Source organism: Vulpes vulpes, chromosome X (assembly GCF_048418805.1).
Source record: "Vulpes vulpes isolate BD-2025 chromosome X, VulVul3, whole genome shotgun sequence".
NCBI lineage: Eukaryota > Metazoa > Chordata > Mammalia > Carnivora > Canidae > Vulpes > Vulpes vulpes.
In genome coordinates, this window is record NC_132796.1 from 76,633,339 (window position 1) to 76,649,490 (window position 16,152).

At 37.6% G+C, this 16,152-nt stretch overlaps 1 long non-coding RNA gene across 3 annotated transcripts in view; it reads right to left on the bottom strand.

Annotated features, from left to right (window-relative positions):
• LOC140596058 (uncharacterized) overlaps positions 1-16,152 on the bottom strand; it is a 239,530-nt gene that overhangs the window by 129,055 nt on the left and 94,323 nt on the right. The window contains exon 3 of one of the 3 annotated variants that reach the window (XR_011998086.1): positions 1,437-1,526. The exons of the other annotated variants lie outside the window; for them this stretch is intronic. This is a non-coding gene — a long non-coding RNA (uncharacterized lncRNA). The remainder of the gene's footprint in view (positions 1-1,436; positions 1,527-16,152) is intronic. 3 annotated transcript variants of the gene reach the window in all.

Sequence of the window (16,152 nt, forward strand, 5' to 3'; positions counted from 1 at the left end):
TCATTGTTCTTTTCGAGATGGCAGGAAGGTTACCTAACTAGTGCTGATTAGGTGATCCCTGATGGACTGGTTTAAGTTTCCATTTCTAAGAGAGCTGAAGCTGTAATTAAATCTTGGATTCATGATGTGGGGCTTAGCATAAATGACTCTTTGGGTCTGTTGTCTTATCTTTAAAAATATCCCTTGATATCCCTTCTTTCTCCAGTTTCCCTTGGTCAATCTAGTTAAAGGCCTGCAACATTGTTTAATTTACTTATAAAAAAGCTTTAGGTCATTGATTCCCTCTATTCTTATTCTATGCTCTATTTTACTTATTACTACTTTTATCTTTATTTGTATTCCATAAGGGTGATATCTTGTATTTTCCTTTTCATCCATATCAGAGTATTTTCTAATTTCTATTGTGATTTTTTTCTCTTTGATTCATAAGTTATTTAGGATTCTCTTGTTCATTTTTGTGAATTCTCCATGACTTATTACTGATTCCCACTTTCACACCCTGCCATGGGCAAGAATTTCCAAGTCCCTTTTGTTGTAGCAAATTACTGAAAGATGTTTTATATAAAAAAGGCAAGAATCATTCCATCCTTGCCAAAGACCTCTATTATTACTTCCAAGAGGGTAAAATAGGTAATTTTCCATCACCTATTGAAAATCCTCACTGGTACTCAATATACACAGCGTCTTGTTCTCATAAGGAGATATTTTCAAGGTTATTCACTACATCATCTTCTATAGTAACAAGAAAATATCCCTTCATGAAATGAAAGTGTCTATCAAATTATGAAAGAATAAATAATCTGTGCCCTACCCAGAAAATGGAATATCACGCATCAATTAAAAAGAATGAGGCATACAAATATAACACGTGGAAAGGTAAATCAAGTGAAACTAAGTTTCCAAATAAGTACTAAATTATATCTTTTGGTTTAAACGCACAAATATGCATAAAGAAAACACACACTTCTTATAATACACAAGGACTTGTGAATGCACATAATAAAGGTCTTGAACTATATACCATTGTCTACTGATGGACTAACATATGAAATCAGAAAGAATGAAGTAGGTGGCAGGTGGTAAAACCGGGCTTTAGTCTTCTCATAAGGTTTGAAGATTTTACAAGGAGAATGACTTTACAATTCACACATGCAACTAAATGTTACTTTTTAGAAGTCTCTAAGAAGAAGGAAAGCATACAGAGAAAGCATATGTGAACAAAGCAAAATAAATGTAGCAAAGTCTATACAGGAAACAGAATTCGTGACAAAAAACTTTTCAGAGTGACTTCGATATTCTAGTGAAAGAAACTAGTCATCATAAAATGTTAAGTACATGACAACATAATTTTGGAATCTATAAAACAAAGTAGGGTACAATTACATGGAGAATAAGCAAATCCAAATGGAAATTCTACAACTAGAAAGAGCACTTACTGAGATGAAGAAATGAGTTAGAGTAGCACTTCTGGAATGGTGAAGTAAGGAACTCTGAATATCAGTTCCTCCATATATGCAATGAGAACGCTGGAAAAAATTGTCAAAATCAATGTTTCAGAACCCTGGGAATTAATGAAAGGCTTTCAGTCATCCCAAGAATATTAATTCAAGAAAAATGGTCAGATTTTATCATGAACAGTAAGCTTTATGGTATTTTACTTTGGCCTATTATGAACCCTTTCACCCCAGATCTGTGGTAGCATTGGAAACCAACAAATCAAAACCACAATGAGATACCACCTCACACCAGTGAGAATGGTGAAAATTAACAAGACAGCAAACCACAAATGTTGGAGAAGATGTGGAGAAAGGGGAACCCTCTTACACTGTTGGTGGGAATGTGAACTGGTACAGCCACTCTGGAAAACTGTGTGGAGGATCCTCAAAAAGTTAAAATTAGAGCTACCCTACAACCCAGCAATTGCGCTACTGGGGATTTACCCCAAAGATACAGATGCAGCGAAAAACAGAGACACCTGCACCCCAATGTTTATAGCAGCAATGTCCACAATAGCCAAACTGTGGAAGGAACCTCGGTGTCCATCGAAAGATGAATGGATAAGAAGATGTGGTATATATGCACAATGGAATATTACTCAGCTATTAGAAATGATGAATACCCGCCATTTGCTTCAACGTGGATGGAACTGGAGGGTATTATGCTGAGTGAAGTAAGTCCATCACAGAAGGACAAACATTATAAGGTTTTACTCATATGGGGAATATAAAAAATAGTGAAAGGGATTATAGGGGAAAGGAGAGAAAATGAGTGGGAAAAATCAGGGAGGGTGACCGAATATGAGAGACTCCTAACTCTGGGAAACAAACAAGGGGTAGTGGAAGGGGAAGTGGGCGGGTGGATGGGGTGGCTGGTTGACAGGCACTGGGGGGGGGGGGCACTTGACAGGATGAGCACTGGGTGTCATATGTTGTCAAATCGAACTCCAGTTAAAAAAAATACCCCCCCCCAAAAAAACCCTGAAAACCAACAGATCTGCACTTATGCCACTTGTGAAACTGCAGCCTGGCACCTAGTGGAGACACGGAAAGATGCAGAGCCCCCCAACAATCTCATCCTCAAAGAATTACCAGTGTTTGACCTGTCTGGCAGTTCTCTAAAGAGTTCCGTTCTCAGACATGACTTCCTTTGTTCTCAGTTAGAGTCTGTTTTGTGTGAACTGGCCTATCTTCAAGGCATTAGAAAAAAGATATTCTGCGGCAGTGATTTATCACTGCAGCTTCCAAATGTAATGCGACTAGTTGGGGCTAATAAGAAGCTATGCAAAAAATGAAAAATGAAAAATTGGGAAAGGAAATATCCATAGGATGCTTTGAAAAGTTTCAACATATAACTGAGATCTAGGAGGCCATGAGCGTGTGTAGAACTGTGTGCATGCTCAGAAGATACCTGACAAGACTAGCCCTCTCCTCTAGGTGAGAATAAGGCTCTGTGCATGCAGAATCTGAAGGATTTGACAAGAGTTGTGAACTGCCTTGCATGAGCATGGAAGCCATGTCAAAACACATACACAAAGTACCCTGATAAAGGCTGGAAGGTTTACTGGTTCAAGGAATTTAATTACATTTCTGTATGATCAGTAGCTCATCAGTAAGCTATCAGAGAGGAGAATCCAGTGGCCACAGATGAAAAAGCATCCAAGTTTTAGTGAACCATTTAGGCAAAGTCACTTTATAGTCAACTAACAACAATAGGAACAAATTATAACAATGAACCTGGAGAGGGAGGCATAATCTGATTTATGGAGTTTCCACAATATATTACTTATAGTTACAACTTATTTCTTAAAACCTACAAAATGGGCAAACAACTTAAAAAGTATGGCTCAGGAAAAAGGAAAGAAACAGTCAACCTGTTCCTAGATAAAGCCTAGACATTGGATTTACCAACAAAGACTTTAAATCAACTATTCTTTTAAATTTTGTTTTGTTTTGTTTTAATTCATATTTTTATTTAAGTTTAATTCATATTTTTATTTAAGTCTAGTTGACACACAGTGTCACATTAGTTTCAGGTGAACAACATAGTGATTCAACTTCTTTTCCTTATGTTCAGCTCACCAGAAGTGTAGCTAATGTCTGTCACCATAAAATGCTATTACAAATGCTATTACATTCCCTGTGCTGTGCCTCTTATTCCCATGACTTATTCCTTCCATAACTGGAAACCTGTATCTCTTACTCCCCTTCACCCACATTACCCATCCCCTCTGGCAACCATCAGTATGTTCTCTTTATTTATAGGTCTCATTTGCTTTTTGTTTGTTGGTTTATGCATTTGTTCTGTTTTTTAAATTCCACATATAATTGAAATCAGATTCTCTTTGTCTTTCTTAGTCTGACTTCTTTCACTTAGCATAATACCCTCTAGGTCCATCCATGCTGTCACAAATGACACAATCCCATTCCTCTGTCTGGCTGCATAATATTCCTCAGTGTCTCTCTGTGTATGTGCCTCTGGGTGTGTGTGATGTTTTCCTTATCCATTGATATTTCAGTGGATCCTTGGGTTGATTCCATATCTTGGCTATTGTAAATAATGTAACAATAAACAAAGGGGGTGCATATAGCTTTCTGAATTAGTGTTTTCATTTTCTTTGGGTAAATACCCAGAAGGGGAATTACTGTATAATATGGTATTTATATTTTTAATTTTGGGCGACCCTCCATACTGTTTTCCACAGTGGCTGCACCACTTTGCATTCCCACCAACAGCGCAAGAGTGTTCTTTTTTCCTCCACATCCTCAGAAACACTTGTTATTTCTTGTATTTTTAATTTTAGCCATCCAGACAGGTATAAGGTGATAGGCCATCATTGTTTCGTAAATCAACTATTATAAACATGTGCAAATAATTAAAGGAAAGCACGTGCACATAATCAAAGTTAAATGAGAAGAGAACAGCATCTCTCCAAATATATAAAATAAGAGACATTATTTTTCTTAAAAAAATAGAAATTCTTGGGCTTCAAGTACAGTAATTGAAACGAAAAATTCCCCCATTGGCTCTCAATAGCAGATTTGAACTAACCAAAGAAAGAGTCAACAAAATGAAGGTAGGTCATTTGAGATTATCCAGACTAAGGAATAGAAAGAAAAATATTAAGGTTGAACAGAGAGTCAGAGGCCTATTGAGCAAAACTCAAGCATATCAACATACACATAATGGGAGTCTCTGTGAAAGAGGAGAGAGAAGAATGGGCAGGAAGAGTTTACGAAGAAATAATCAACAAAACTTCTCAAATTAGTTGAAAAGCATTAATCTACACACTCAAGAAATTCAGTAGATCCAAGTAGGATAACCTCAAAGACAGGTAACCCAAGACACAATATAATTACACTTTCAAAGCCCAACACAAATAGAAGACTTGGAAAGCAGCAAAAGAAAAACAAGTTCATTACATTTAAGAGATCTTTGTTTCTCATCAACAATCATGGAGACTCAAAGCCAGTAAGAGGATGTTTTTCAGGTGTGGGAAGAAAAGGACGGTCAATGAGGAATTTTTTTACACTGAAAAAAAAATCTATCCTTCAAAATTGAAGAAAAATGAAGACCTTTACATATAAATGAAAAACTAGATCTTCTGTTTTTCCCACAAGCAATATTAAACTGAACTTTCAGGCTGAGACAAGAGAACCCTAAACAACAACTCTAATTTACATAAAGAGAAAAAGTGCCAGCAAATGTAACTAGATAAGTAAATATATAAAGAGAGTGCATATGGACTTATGATTGCTTCTCTTTTCCTATCTGAATCAGGACATACAAGAAATAATCATAAAACTGCATTGATGAACTTATAACATGTACATACATAATTTGTGTATCAATAATAAACTTGAAGAAGGAGGAAATGATAACAGTTACAAAGTTTTTTTGTTTACTATTGAAATCAAGTCGGTATTACTCCATAGATTATTTTAAGATAGAATGTCAATTGTACTCTCTAGAGCAGCCATTAAGAAAATAGCTCAAGAATTTAGTAAAATTGAATAATAAAACAATTATACTGGATAAATAACAATATCTGTTTAAGCTTCAAAATGGGCAATATTAAGTGAATAAAGGAACAAAAGATGTAAAATCGATGGAAAAGAAATAGCTAAATGGTAAACATAAATCCTATGTTTAAGTATGTTTAATGAAAAAGGACTGAATCTTCCACTCAAAAGTCACATATCTGTACAGTGGATCTAGAGACCCACTGTCCAACAATATGCTGTCTACAAGGGACACAGTTTCGATTCAAACTAGATTGAAAGTAAAAGCATGGAAAAATACATACAGTCAAAAAATTAGCAAAAATAACCTTTTTTCGACTATCATAATTTCAGATAAAGTAGAGTTTAAGGCCAAAGAGAGTTGATGACCAAAGACAGTTGCTAATGATTAAAGAGACAATTCATAGGAAGGATATAATGATTAAAAACATGAATGCACCTAAAAGCAGAGTGACTAACTACATGAAACAAAAACTGACACAACTGAAGGGAGAAATATACAATTCATCAATAGTTGGAGACTTCAACAACCCACTTTTACAAAGAACAACTAGGCAGAAGATCAGCCAGAAATTAGGAGATTGAAACAACTCTATGAATGAGTTACAGCTAAGGGACAACTATAGAATACTCAACAGCAGAATACACATTCTTATCAATAGGACGTGGAATATTCTGCAAGGTAGACCTTATATTGGCCACAACATGAGCCTCAGTAAACTTAAAAGGTTTTGATTAAACTCTGTTCTCTGAACAATATAATGCCAGTACACATGTTAAGAAAATGAGATTGAAGGGAGTGTAAATATTCACATCCCTTTGTGGGGAAGGGGTGTAAAATGTTGCCAAGTTGTATGATAAAGGCAAATTGCAGAACAATCTGTAATGAAAATCTCATTTTTGAGGCAAAATGAAAACACAATGAAAGTGATAAAAACATGGCATCATTTGTGTACACATAGTTGTCCTCTATACCTGTCTCTAAGTTTGGTGAAACTCTCTGGGCACTCAAAAAGGCTGCGTACATATAGTGGCTCTGAAGTTGACTGATGGTGGTTTTAATACCATGTGGAAGTGTATGGTACAGCTTTGCCTTTGACAGTTATCATGTGTGTGTGTGTGTGTGTGTGTGTGTGTGTGTGTTGTGTCCATGTATGTCTATACACATATGTGTGTATACACACATACACATGTATTTATATATATATAAATTTGTATATATGTATGTATCCCTATATTTGTATATATGTGTGTGTGTACATAGTGAAAAATTAGAGAATAGTATTCATTTTTGTTTTACTCTGTTACCAACAGCTACCAGTTTGCACAGTATGATTGTAATAGGTGCTTCAAAATCTTTTTCTGCTATTTCCAATACTTGTGTCATCTTCGTGTGTGCCCCTGTTGCTTGCATTTCCTCCTGGAGTTCATTGACATTTCCCTGGTTTTTCATTTACTAATTAATTTTAAGTGTATCTGGACATGTTAGTATTCTGTTTTTAGAGACTGTATCATGAAATCTCACCGAGAATGTTTATGTGTTTCCTTTTTGCTTAGTTTAGCTTTGTTTTGGGTTCAGGCCACAAATTCGTATCTAAGTTTTGTTGGCTTTTTTTTCGAGTCTCAGGTCACATTTCAAAGCCTTTGTGCTGTTTTTCATATCTGGATTAAAAATGTGCCAACCAGTGAGGAATGTGGGATAATGACAGTGGTCTCCTTATGTGATCAGTACTCACATCATTTAATATTACTTTTAGATTCAGATACATGCATATGTATCAGATCAGATATGCACAGTTTTATGCATAGAGCCCAGATCTTTATGCACAATTTTATGTGGTCATTTTCATGAACTCCATCATCTCAGCAAACTCATGGGTGAATTCTAGTGCTTCAGGATACCTATTACTGACTTTTGGCTAAAGTATTGCAGTTTAATTTCTCTCCTCTGTCCTGAAAGTTCTCTGATGGGTTTCACTCCAAAGCTCAATAGCAAAAGTATAGAACTAGAATGAATAAGAAAAACTACAACAGCACCAATGGAAAAGAAAAAGGATGTTTCTGTGGGAGCTTTGTCTGTCCATACCTGATATTTTAGTGTTCTAAGGCTGCCATCACAAAATGCCCCAGAGTGGATGGCTTAAAGAACATAAACTTATTTTCCGACAGTTCTGGAGGATAGAAGTCTGGGATCAAGTTGTCAGCAGGTTTGTTTTCTTCTGAGGACTCTCTCCTTGGTTGTAGATGGCCGCATCCTTCCTGTGTCCTTAGGCAATCTTTCCTCTGTATGTACACATTTCTGGTGTGTCTTTGTATGCCCAAATCATCTCCTCTTTTCTAGGATACCAGTCAGTCCGGGCTAGGACCCTTCCGACGGGTATGATCTCATTTAACTCTAATTACCTTTTCAAAGGTCCTGTCACCAAATACAGTCAAGCTTTGAGATAATGGGGCCTAGGAATTCAACATATGAATTTGAGAGTGTATATAAATCAGTCCATTAGGGGTAAACCTCCATGATCTTTGATTTGGCAATGGAGTCTTAGATAGGACAATAAAAGCACAAGGGAAAAAAAAGGAAAAACAGATAAACTGGACTTTGCCAAGCTAAAAACGTCTTTGTGTCAAAGGACATTAAGAAGAAAGCAGAAACAACCTATAGTATGGGATAAAAATTTTGTGGTAAGCACATACCTAATAAGGGTCTAGTATCCACAATGCATAGAAAACAACCAGCAACAGGTAAACAATCCAGTTTAAAAAATGGACATAGGAGGAGGCCTGGGTGACTCAGTTGGTTAAGCATTTCCCTTTGGCTCAGATCATGATCCCAGGGTCCTGGGGCTAGCCCCACATGGGGCTCTCTCTTCAGTGGGGAGCCTGCTTCTCCCTCCCCCACTCCCCCTACTTCTGCGCTCTCTCCTTTTGAGTGTGTGTGTGTATGTGTGTGTGTGTGTGTAAAAACGATACACATATACGCAATAAGGACAGGAAAATCAGCTTGCCGTCTTTAGTCATTAGGGAGATCAAACAGAACCACCATGTGATGCCACAGCCTACTCACAATGGTGGTGTAATTGAATTATTTTTAAATGAAAAATAAAACATATTGAGCAGAATGTGGAGAAATTAGGATCCTTATGCATTACTGGTGGGTATCTAAAATCAATGCTGTCACTGGGGAAAGGATTCTGACAGTTCTTTAAATAGTTAAATGCAGAATTACCATATGATTGCCTCAGTAATTCTACTCTTAGGTGTATACTACACCCCCCCCCAATTAAAAGCGTTTTCTCAAACGAAAAGTTGTACACAGATATTCATTAACAGTCCTATTCACCATTACCAAAAGGTGGAAACGTCCCAATTGTCCATCAACTGATGGATGGACAAACAAAAGTGATACATCCATACGGTGGAGTATCATGCAGCCATAAAGAGGAATGAAGTACTGATACATGCAACGCAGTGGATAAACCTCAAAACCATTATGCTAAGTGAGAGTCCAGACCCACAAGGTCACATATTGTATAATTTCATTTGTATCAAATATAGGTGATATAGAATAAATGTAGACTAAGTAAACTCCTAGAGAAAGAAAGCAGATAAGTGGTTTCCAGAACCTGGAGGCAGGGATGGGGAAATTCAGGAAAACTAACTAATGGGTATGGGATTTCCTTTTGGGGTGATGGTATATTTTGGGACTAGACAGAGGGGATACCTGGAGAGCATTGTGAATGTACTAAACACCACTGAAATGTACCCTCAAAACAGTGAATTTTATCACAATAATAGCAATAATAATAATAATAGTAAGCAGAATAAAGGTGCTGATTGGCTTTACACTTATTATAAATAGACCATGAAATAACTTCAATATCTGCTAAAATGCCTCATTTAGGAAACCTTTATGTTCTTAATAGTAGGGCTCAAATTATAGAAGTACTTGGGAATCCCACTAAATTTTACAAAGAAGCCCCTGCAATCTTAGGGGAGATAATGATTATAAAAGAGAGAACAGAGAGGTTCACCTTGCCTTGCACATTGGAAGTATTGCCTTGCCTTGATTCCCCATGATCATGGCACCCACTGTCCTAAAGAATTCTACAGTGGACATGGGCACTCTGACACAATGATTCATAAAGTTTAAGTCTTTGCCACTTATAAATCGGCTTGACAAAATGGGACCCCAATGGACTGTCCCCATGGAAAACGTTGATTATGAGCTAAGGAAAAATAAATAGGGGACTATAAGGATTGAAATCCATTGTCTAATTCTATGTAGAGAAGAATGACTTTCCCCACTGCTTCTCCATTTCGGTTGCTCTTTAACAAGGAAAGAATGAATGATGCCTCAGGGTGCACTACCACAGCCTTGGTACCTCAGGGCCTGGTGTCATACATTAAGGCCTCCATCCCCAATGTTATTGAAATTATGGACTCCATCCCATCAGCAACTGGTAAAGGCTTTGCTATTATAAACTTGGCTAATGTGTGCTGTTCAGTACCTATATACCAAAGGGTCTCAGTTGCAGTATGCCTTCACTTCTGAAAGGACACAATGCACATTTACCTGGCTACACGGGGGTACCTCGACAGCCCTGCCATCGTACACAGTCTTTGCAGGCAAGGTTTTAACTGCATTCACGTTTGTCTAGGATCATCAGTATGACATCACATGGATGACCTCTTCCTCTGAGGATAGGCATTTGAAACCCTCAGGACATGCAAATCACCTTCCCTTACACATCTCAGAAGGAATCAGCATGACCCAAAGCTACTGATTTGGAATTCTAGCTTCTAGAAATGTAAGACAATACATTTCTGTTCTTTAAGCTCCCCAGTGTGATACTTTGTAATGATAGACCTAGCACAATCAAATATATTTCAATCAATATGATCTAATATAATATAACACAGATTTGGGTTCTGAAAGTAGAGTGAAATTATAACAAAGAATAAATAATGTGGAAATGGCTTTGAGGTTGAGTAATGAGTAAAGGTGGCAGGGTTTTGAGGTGTATGGCAGAACAAGCCAAGATTTCTTAAGGGACTGTTGGGTGAAATATAGACATTAGATGTACTTCAGGTGAGGGCTCATACAGAAAAGAGGAGAGCTATGGAGAGTCATTCTATCATCTCAGACAATACATATAGCATCATGAAAAATATGTTGCTAGAAATATGAGTATCAAGATACCTCTAGTGAAATAACAGATGGGAATTAGAAACATGTTATTAAAAACTTGCAAAATGGCCATCTTTATTAAAAAGTTGCATAGCATTTAGTTGAACTGTGTTCTAGTATTTTATGAAGAATTAAACTTTTACATGATAAAATGGGACAGTAAACTGAGGAGATTTCTAAGCACAGTGTTGAAGGCATGGCCTGCTTTCCCCTTGTTGCTCATTGTAAATGCCAGAGGACAGACATAAATTAGAACAAGTACCATGAAACAAAACGAAACTAGCATGTGATGATTTGCAATTGTCTTACCCTATCCAGATAGTCTGCTTTTTAAGAAAGGGGACAAGAGTGTGGTTGAAAAACTATCACGTGGGAGGTTAGGCATGTAAAATGTGGGTAAAATCAAACATCTCATCAGTAGCCAAAGATATGGTTGTTGAAAAGGTGAGTGGAAGACACTCCTGTGTTACAGCTTTAACATCTTGAATTGCAAGGAAAACCAACAGTGTTTTATCCTGAAATTTTAGTATCAGCAGAACCACGGACAGCAAGTATTGATGGGACAAAATGAAGAAAAACTGTTGTACTACTGGCATTCTATTGACAAGAAGAGGGCCTACAGATGTATCTGGCTGGAAACATGCGTTATCCCCCAGAAAAGGGAAAATGACCCCAAAGAAGATTCAGGGCTTAGCAGAGCTGCCACTGCCACTATGAACTCAGAGGCACAATGCCAAGGGATATAGCCATCTCCTCCTTCATTCCTAAGACCATGGTCATCTCCTGGGTTCCAAATGTTAGGGATACCTAAGGTGTTCAGAAGAATATACTGCAGCAACCATAGATGGGTGGGAGGCCACCAATTACCATGGCTGAGAATGTGAAGCTGCCACTGCATGGGATCAGAGGTCAGAGCCTAGAGCCAGAGAGGATACTTTTCAATCAATATGATCTAATATAATTTTCACTCATATGTGGAATTTAAGAAATGAAACAGATGAAATTAAGGGGAAAAAAGAGGCAAACCATAAAACAGACTCTTAACTATAGAGAACAAACTGAGGGTTGCTGGAGGGTAGGTGGGTGGGGGATGGACTAGATGGGTAACAGGTACTGAAGGAGGGCATTTGTGATGAACACTGGGTGTTATATATAAGTGATGAGTCACTAAATTCTACTACTGAAACTAATATTATACTAAATGTTAACTAACTGGAATTCAAGTAGAAACTTGAAACCAAAAAAATCTTTCCTTACTGGGATCCAAGTTTGCTCCTGACACATGAAACCTTGTCTCCCTTTTCAATTTCTTGATTTTGGAATAGTCTATCTTGTGCCTCTCTGGCCATTTTATTTGGGAGCAGATAACTTGTTGACTGTGTTCACACATTCTCACTTGGACAGGAATATTGCTTCAGCATTAATTACAGCTGTAAATGCACCCCTATCTGATGCAGGGTATTTCAATTAGATTTTTCCTCAGCCTTGGTGCTAAAATCAGTGAAGACTTTTGTTGACATTCACAAAGGAAGAATGTATTGTGCACATTGGGACATGAATTTTGGATTTGCAGTGGGTTATTATGAATTGAATTCTGTGCCCTAAAATTGATATGTTGTATTCCTGACCCCCTTCAAATGTGACCTTATTTATTAATAGAGGCTTTACTGAGGTAATTATGTTCAAGTGAAATGATTAGTGTAGGCCTCATCAAGTATTACTGTTGTCCTTGTAAAAGGGGGGAGATTTGGAGTCACAGACGCCCAGGAAAGATTATATGAATATATATTGTGAAACCATGGCTATTTTAAGCCAAAGAGAATGGCCTGTAAAAGATACATGCCTCATAGCCCTGAGACTCACTCAACCATGTAATACACAATGATAAACTTCAAGCATTCAGGATTTTAAGGCAATAAATGATGTTATTTAATTTGACCAGTTCCTGATATTTGGTTTTGCATTCCTAGAAAACTAATTCAATATCCTGAAATGACCATGACTCAAAACTTGTAAATAATCAAGCAAAGGAAAAACAACAGGTAAAAAATACAGCTTCTTTCTCCTCAATCTCCAACACAGAGCAACAAGGAAGTCTCTTATTGGCTTACCTCAGGATATCTCCTCACACATCTGATCAATTACTGTGGCTCAAAAGCTGTAGATCCTTCATTGGCTGACTCAGATAAGTGTGTTGCTTGAACTACACTGACCAGACACTCCCATCATCCCTATGATGAGGTGCTGTAAGTCATGAAATTTTGAGTTTTTCAAAATCAAAAATTTTTAGCCTGAAAGAAACAAACTCAGATAAATCTGAGTGAGAGTGAGTGGCAGTAGTAACTTCAGTTTCTAGGGAGCCTAAATAGGTTTCTTGAATCTTTGGATTTAGAGAATACTGTACTGATTTTGAGTCCTTGCTTTATGCTTTTTAATGAATTACACAATATTAGTAGTGTTAAAACAAGTTTGACTTGGGTATACTTGTGCTATTAATACTATTTTTCCATGTTGTTGCTTATAATTTGTTAGTGAAGCAGTAGCTATTCCCTTATGTCATCTTCTCAGTAACCACAGCATTAGATCATGATTGTTCACTAGGTACATTTCTCCTCAATCACCCACTGAAGAGAATAATCGGATGTACTCACTTCCTACTCTGCTCAATAGCATCAAACCTCATTTTCCTTTCTGCTTCCCAGATTTCCTATGTCACTCACATTTGCACTCTCAGTCATCCATCTAGAGCCCAGTGATGGTGCACTAAATATTGTTTTCCTAGTGCTCCCCCTTAATTATTTAAATTACAAATGCAAGAACCCATAGCCTAGGTATGCACATGTGCATGAGTGCACTCACATGCACATGCACAAACACATACAAATATCTTAATAAAATACTTAAAATGACTTTTTATACAATACAAATTAATAGAGAAGATGGCAGCAGAGTAGGAAGACCGTAGGCTTGCTTTATCCCATGAATATACCTAGAGAACTATCAAATCAACCTAAATACCTCAGAAATAAACCTGAAGACTAGCAGAATAAACTGTGCAACCAAAGGCAGAGAAGAGGCCACATCAAAGAAGGCAGAAAGTGTAGAGACATGGTTTGGGAGAGAAATGGATTGTGCCTACTGCAATAGGGAGGGAGCCACAGTTGCAGAGAAGAGTGAGAGATAGTCTAGCTACACAGGGAATCCCACATGGGGAAGATGAATCCCCATAGCAATTAGCTTGGAAAGCAAGAGGGAATGAATTTTGCGAGCTTTGGCAACCAGCAGGGCAGAAAGCCTGGAGATTTAAAGGTAAGTAGTCTTGGCTCTGGGATAACCCAGACACATCAGGGCTGCTCTTGGAGAAAAGGAAGGGCAAACAGCCCACAGACACACAACATGGAAACAGCAAGTGGAGAGCACTGGGAGCACAGTGGGGAGGTTATTTACTCATCTTGGAGTGTGTCCCACAGAGGCAGCAATCACAGAAAGAATACTCCAGGAAAAAAAAAAAAAAACGGCAGGCACCATTTCCCCCTCCCACCCACATGTGGGAACCAGCATAGTGATGACACTGCTATCTAATTGCTTAAAGAAAGCCCCCCCGCCATGCTCTAGTGAAACTACCCTTTCTAGTCATGCTTGCCTCAATCCCAGCATGGTGGGCCCTCCTGCCCAGATGACCAGCCCAGACCCTTGCCAGCATCATGTCTCCCAAATTGGGAGTTTTTTGCAGGTCACTGGTTCTGGTGTGAAGACAGCTGTCATTTCACAAGTGGACAAGAGCACACCAACTTATAACTTACCAAATTCAGGCCAGGGACCAAACACTGCCCACAAGAGGCAAAGAGAGCCTCTACAGATGACTGTACTGAAGGATAAAGTGGCTAGGACCCAACAGCAGAGTACACTTTGAAGGCACTCCTTGAAGCACCAGATCCTGGGGAACAGGGCACATGACACTGCAAGGCAATACAGGACCTCTTCTTCATAAGACTATTACCCTCAAGAATAAGAGATATAGCTAACTTTCCTAACACAAAGGAAACAGACAAAGAGACTTAGGCAAAATGAGAAGACAGAGGAATTTGTTTCAAATAAAATAACAGAAAAAGGCCATAGCCAGAGATCTTAGCAAAAACAGATATAAGTAACATTTATAGAAAATTTAAAGTAATGATCATAAAGATAATCACTGGACTTGAGAAAAGAGTGGAAGACATCAGTGAGACCTGTAACACAAAGATAAAGAACATAGCAGAGATAAAGGGCTCAAAAAATGAAATGCAAAACATGCAGGCTGGAAGAAGTAGAGGAACAAATTAGTGATCAAGAAGATAGAGTAATGGAAAATAATCAAGCTGAATGACAAAAAAACAAAAAGACATTATGAAAAATAAAAATAGACTTAGGGAACTCAATGACTCCACCAACATAGTAATATTCGTATTATAAGAATCCCAGAAGAAGAAGACAGAGAAAAGGGGGCAGAAAATTTATTTCAAGGAATAATATTTGAAATTTTCCCTAATCTGGGGAAGGAAACATATCTAGGTCCAGTAGGCACAGAGAACTCCTAAAAAAATCAATAAAAGCAGATTCACACCAAGACAAATTATAATTAAAATGGCAAAATGGGAGCACCTGTGTAGCTCAGTCAGTTAAGTGTCCAACTCTTGATTTCAGTTCAAGTCATGATCTTAGGGTACCGAGATTGAGCCCCACACCAGGCTCTATGCTCAGCAAGGAGTCTGCTTGAGGATTTCTCTCCCTCTCTCCTTTGCCACTACCCTGCTCATGTTCCCTATGTCTCTAAAATAAATAAATAAATCTTTCTAAATAAAAAGAAAATGAAAACACTAATTCTAAAAGATATATTCATCCCTATGTTTTTGCAGCATTATTTACAATAGCCAAGATAAAAGCAGGCAAAGTATCCATTGTTGGATGAATGAATAAACATGTAAGACCCACACACACACACACACACACACACACAATGGAATATTACTCAGGCATAAATAAGAATGAGATCTTGCTATTTAGGACAACATAGGTAGACATAGAGGGCATTTGCTCTGTGAAATAACTCAGAGAAAGTCATATACTGTATGATTTCACTTATATGTGGAATCTAAAAAACAAACAGAAACAGACTCATAAATACAAAGAAGAAATGTGGTTGTCAGAGAGGAGGGGCTTGGGGGGATGAGTAAAATAGGTGAAGGGGCTTAAGTGGTATAGACTTCCAGTTAAATATAAGTAAGTTATGGAGATAAAAAGCATATCACAAGGAATACAGAAAACAATACTGTAATAACATTGTATGGTGACAGATGGTGTTCTACACATCATGCTGAGCATTGAGTAATGTACAGAATTGTTGAATCACTATGTTCTACACCTGAAACTAATATAACATTTTATACAACTATACTTCAATAAGAA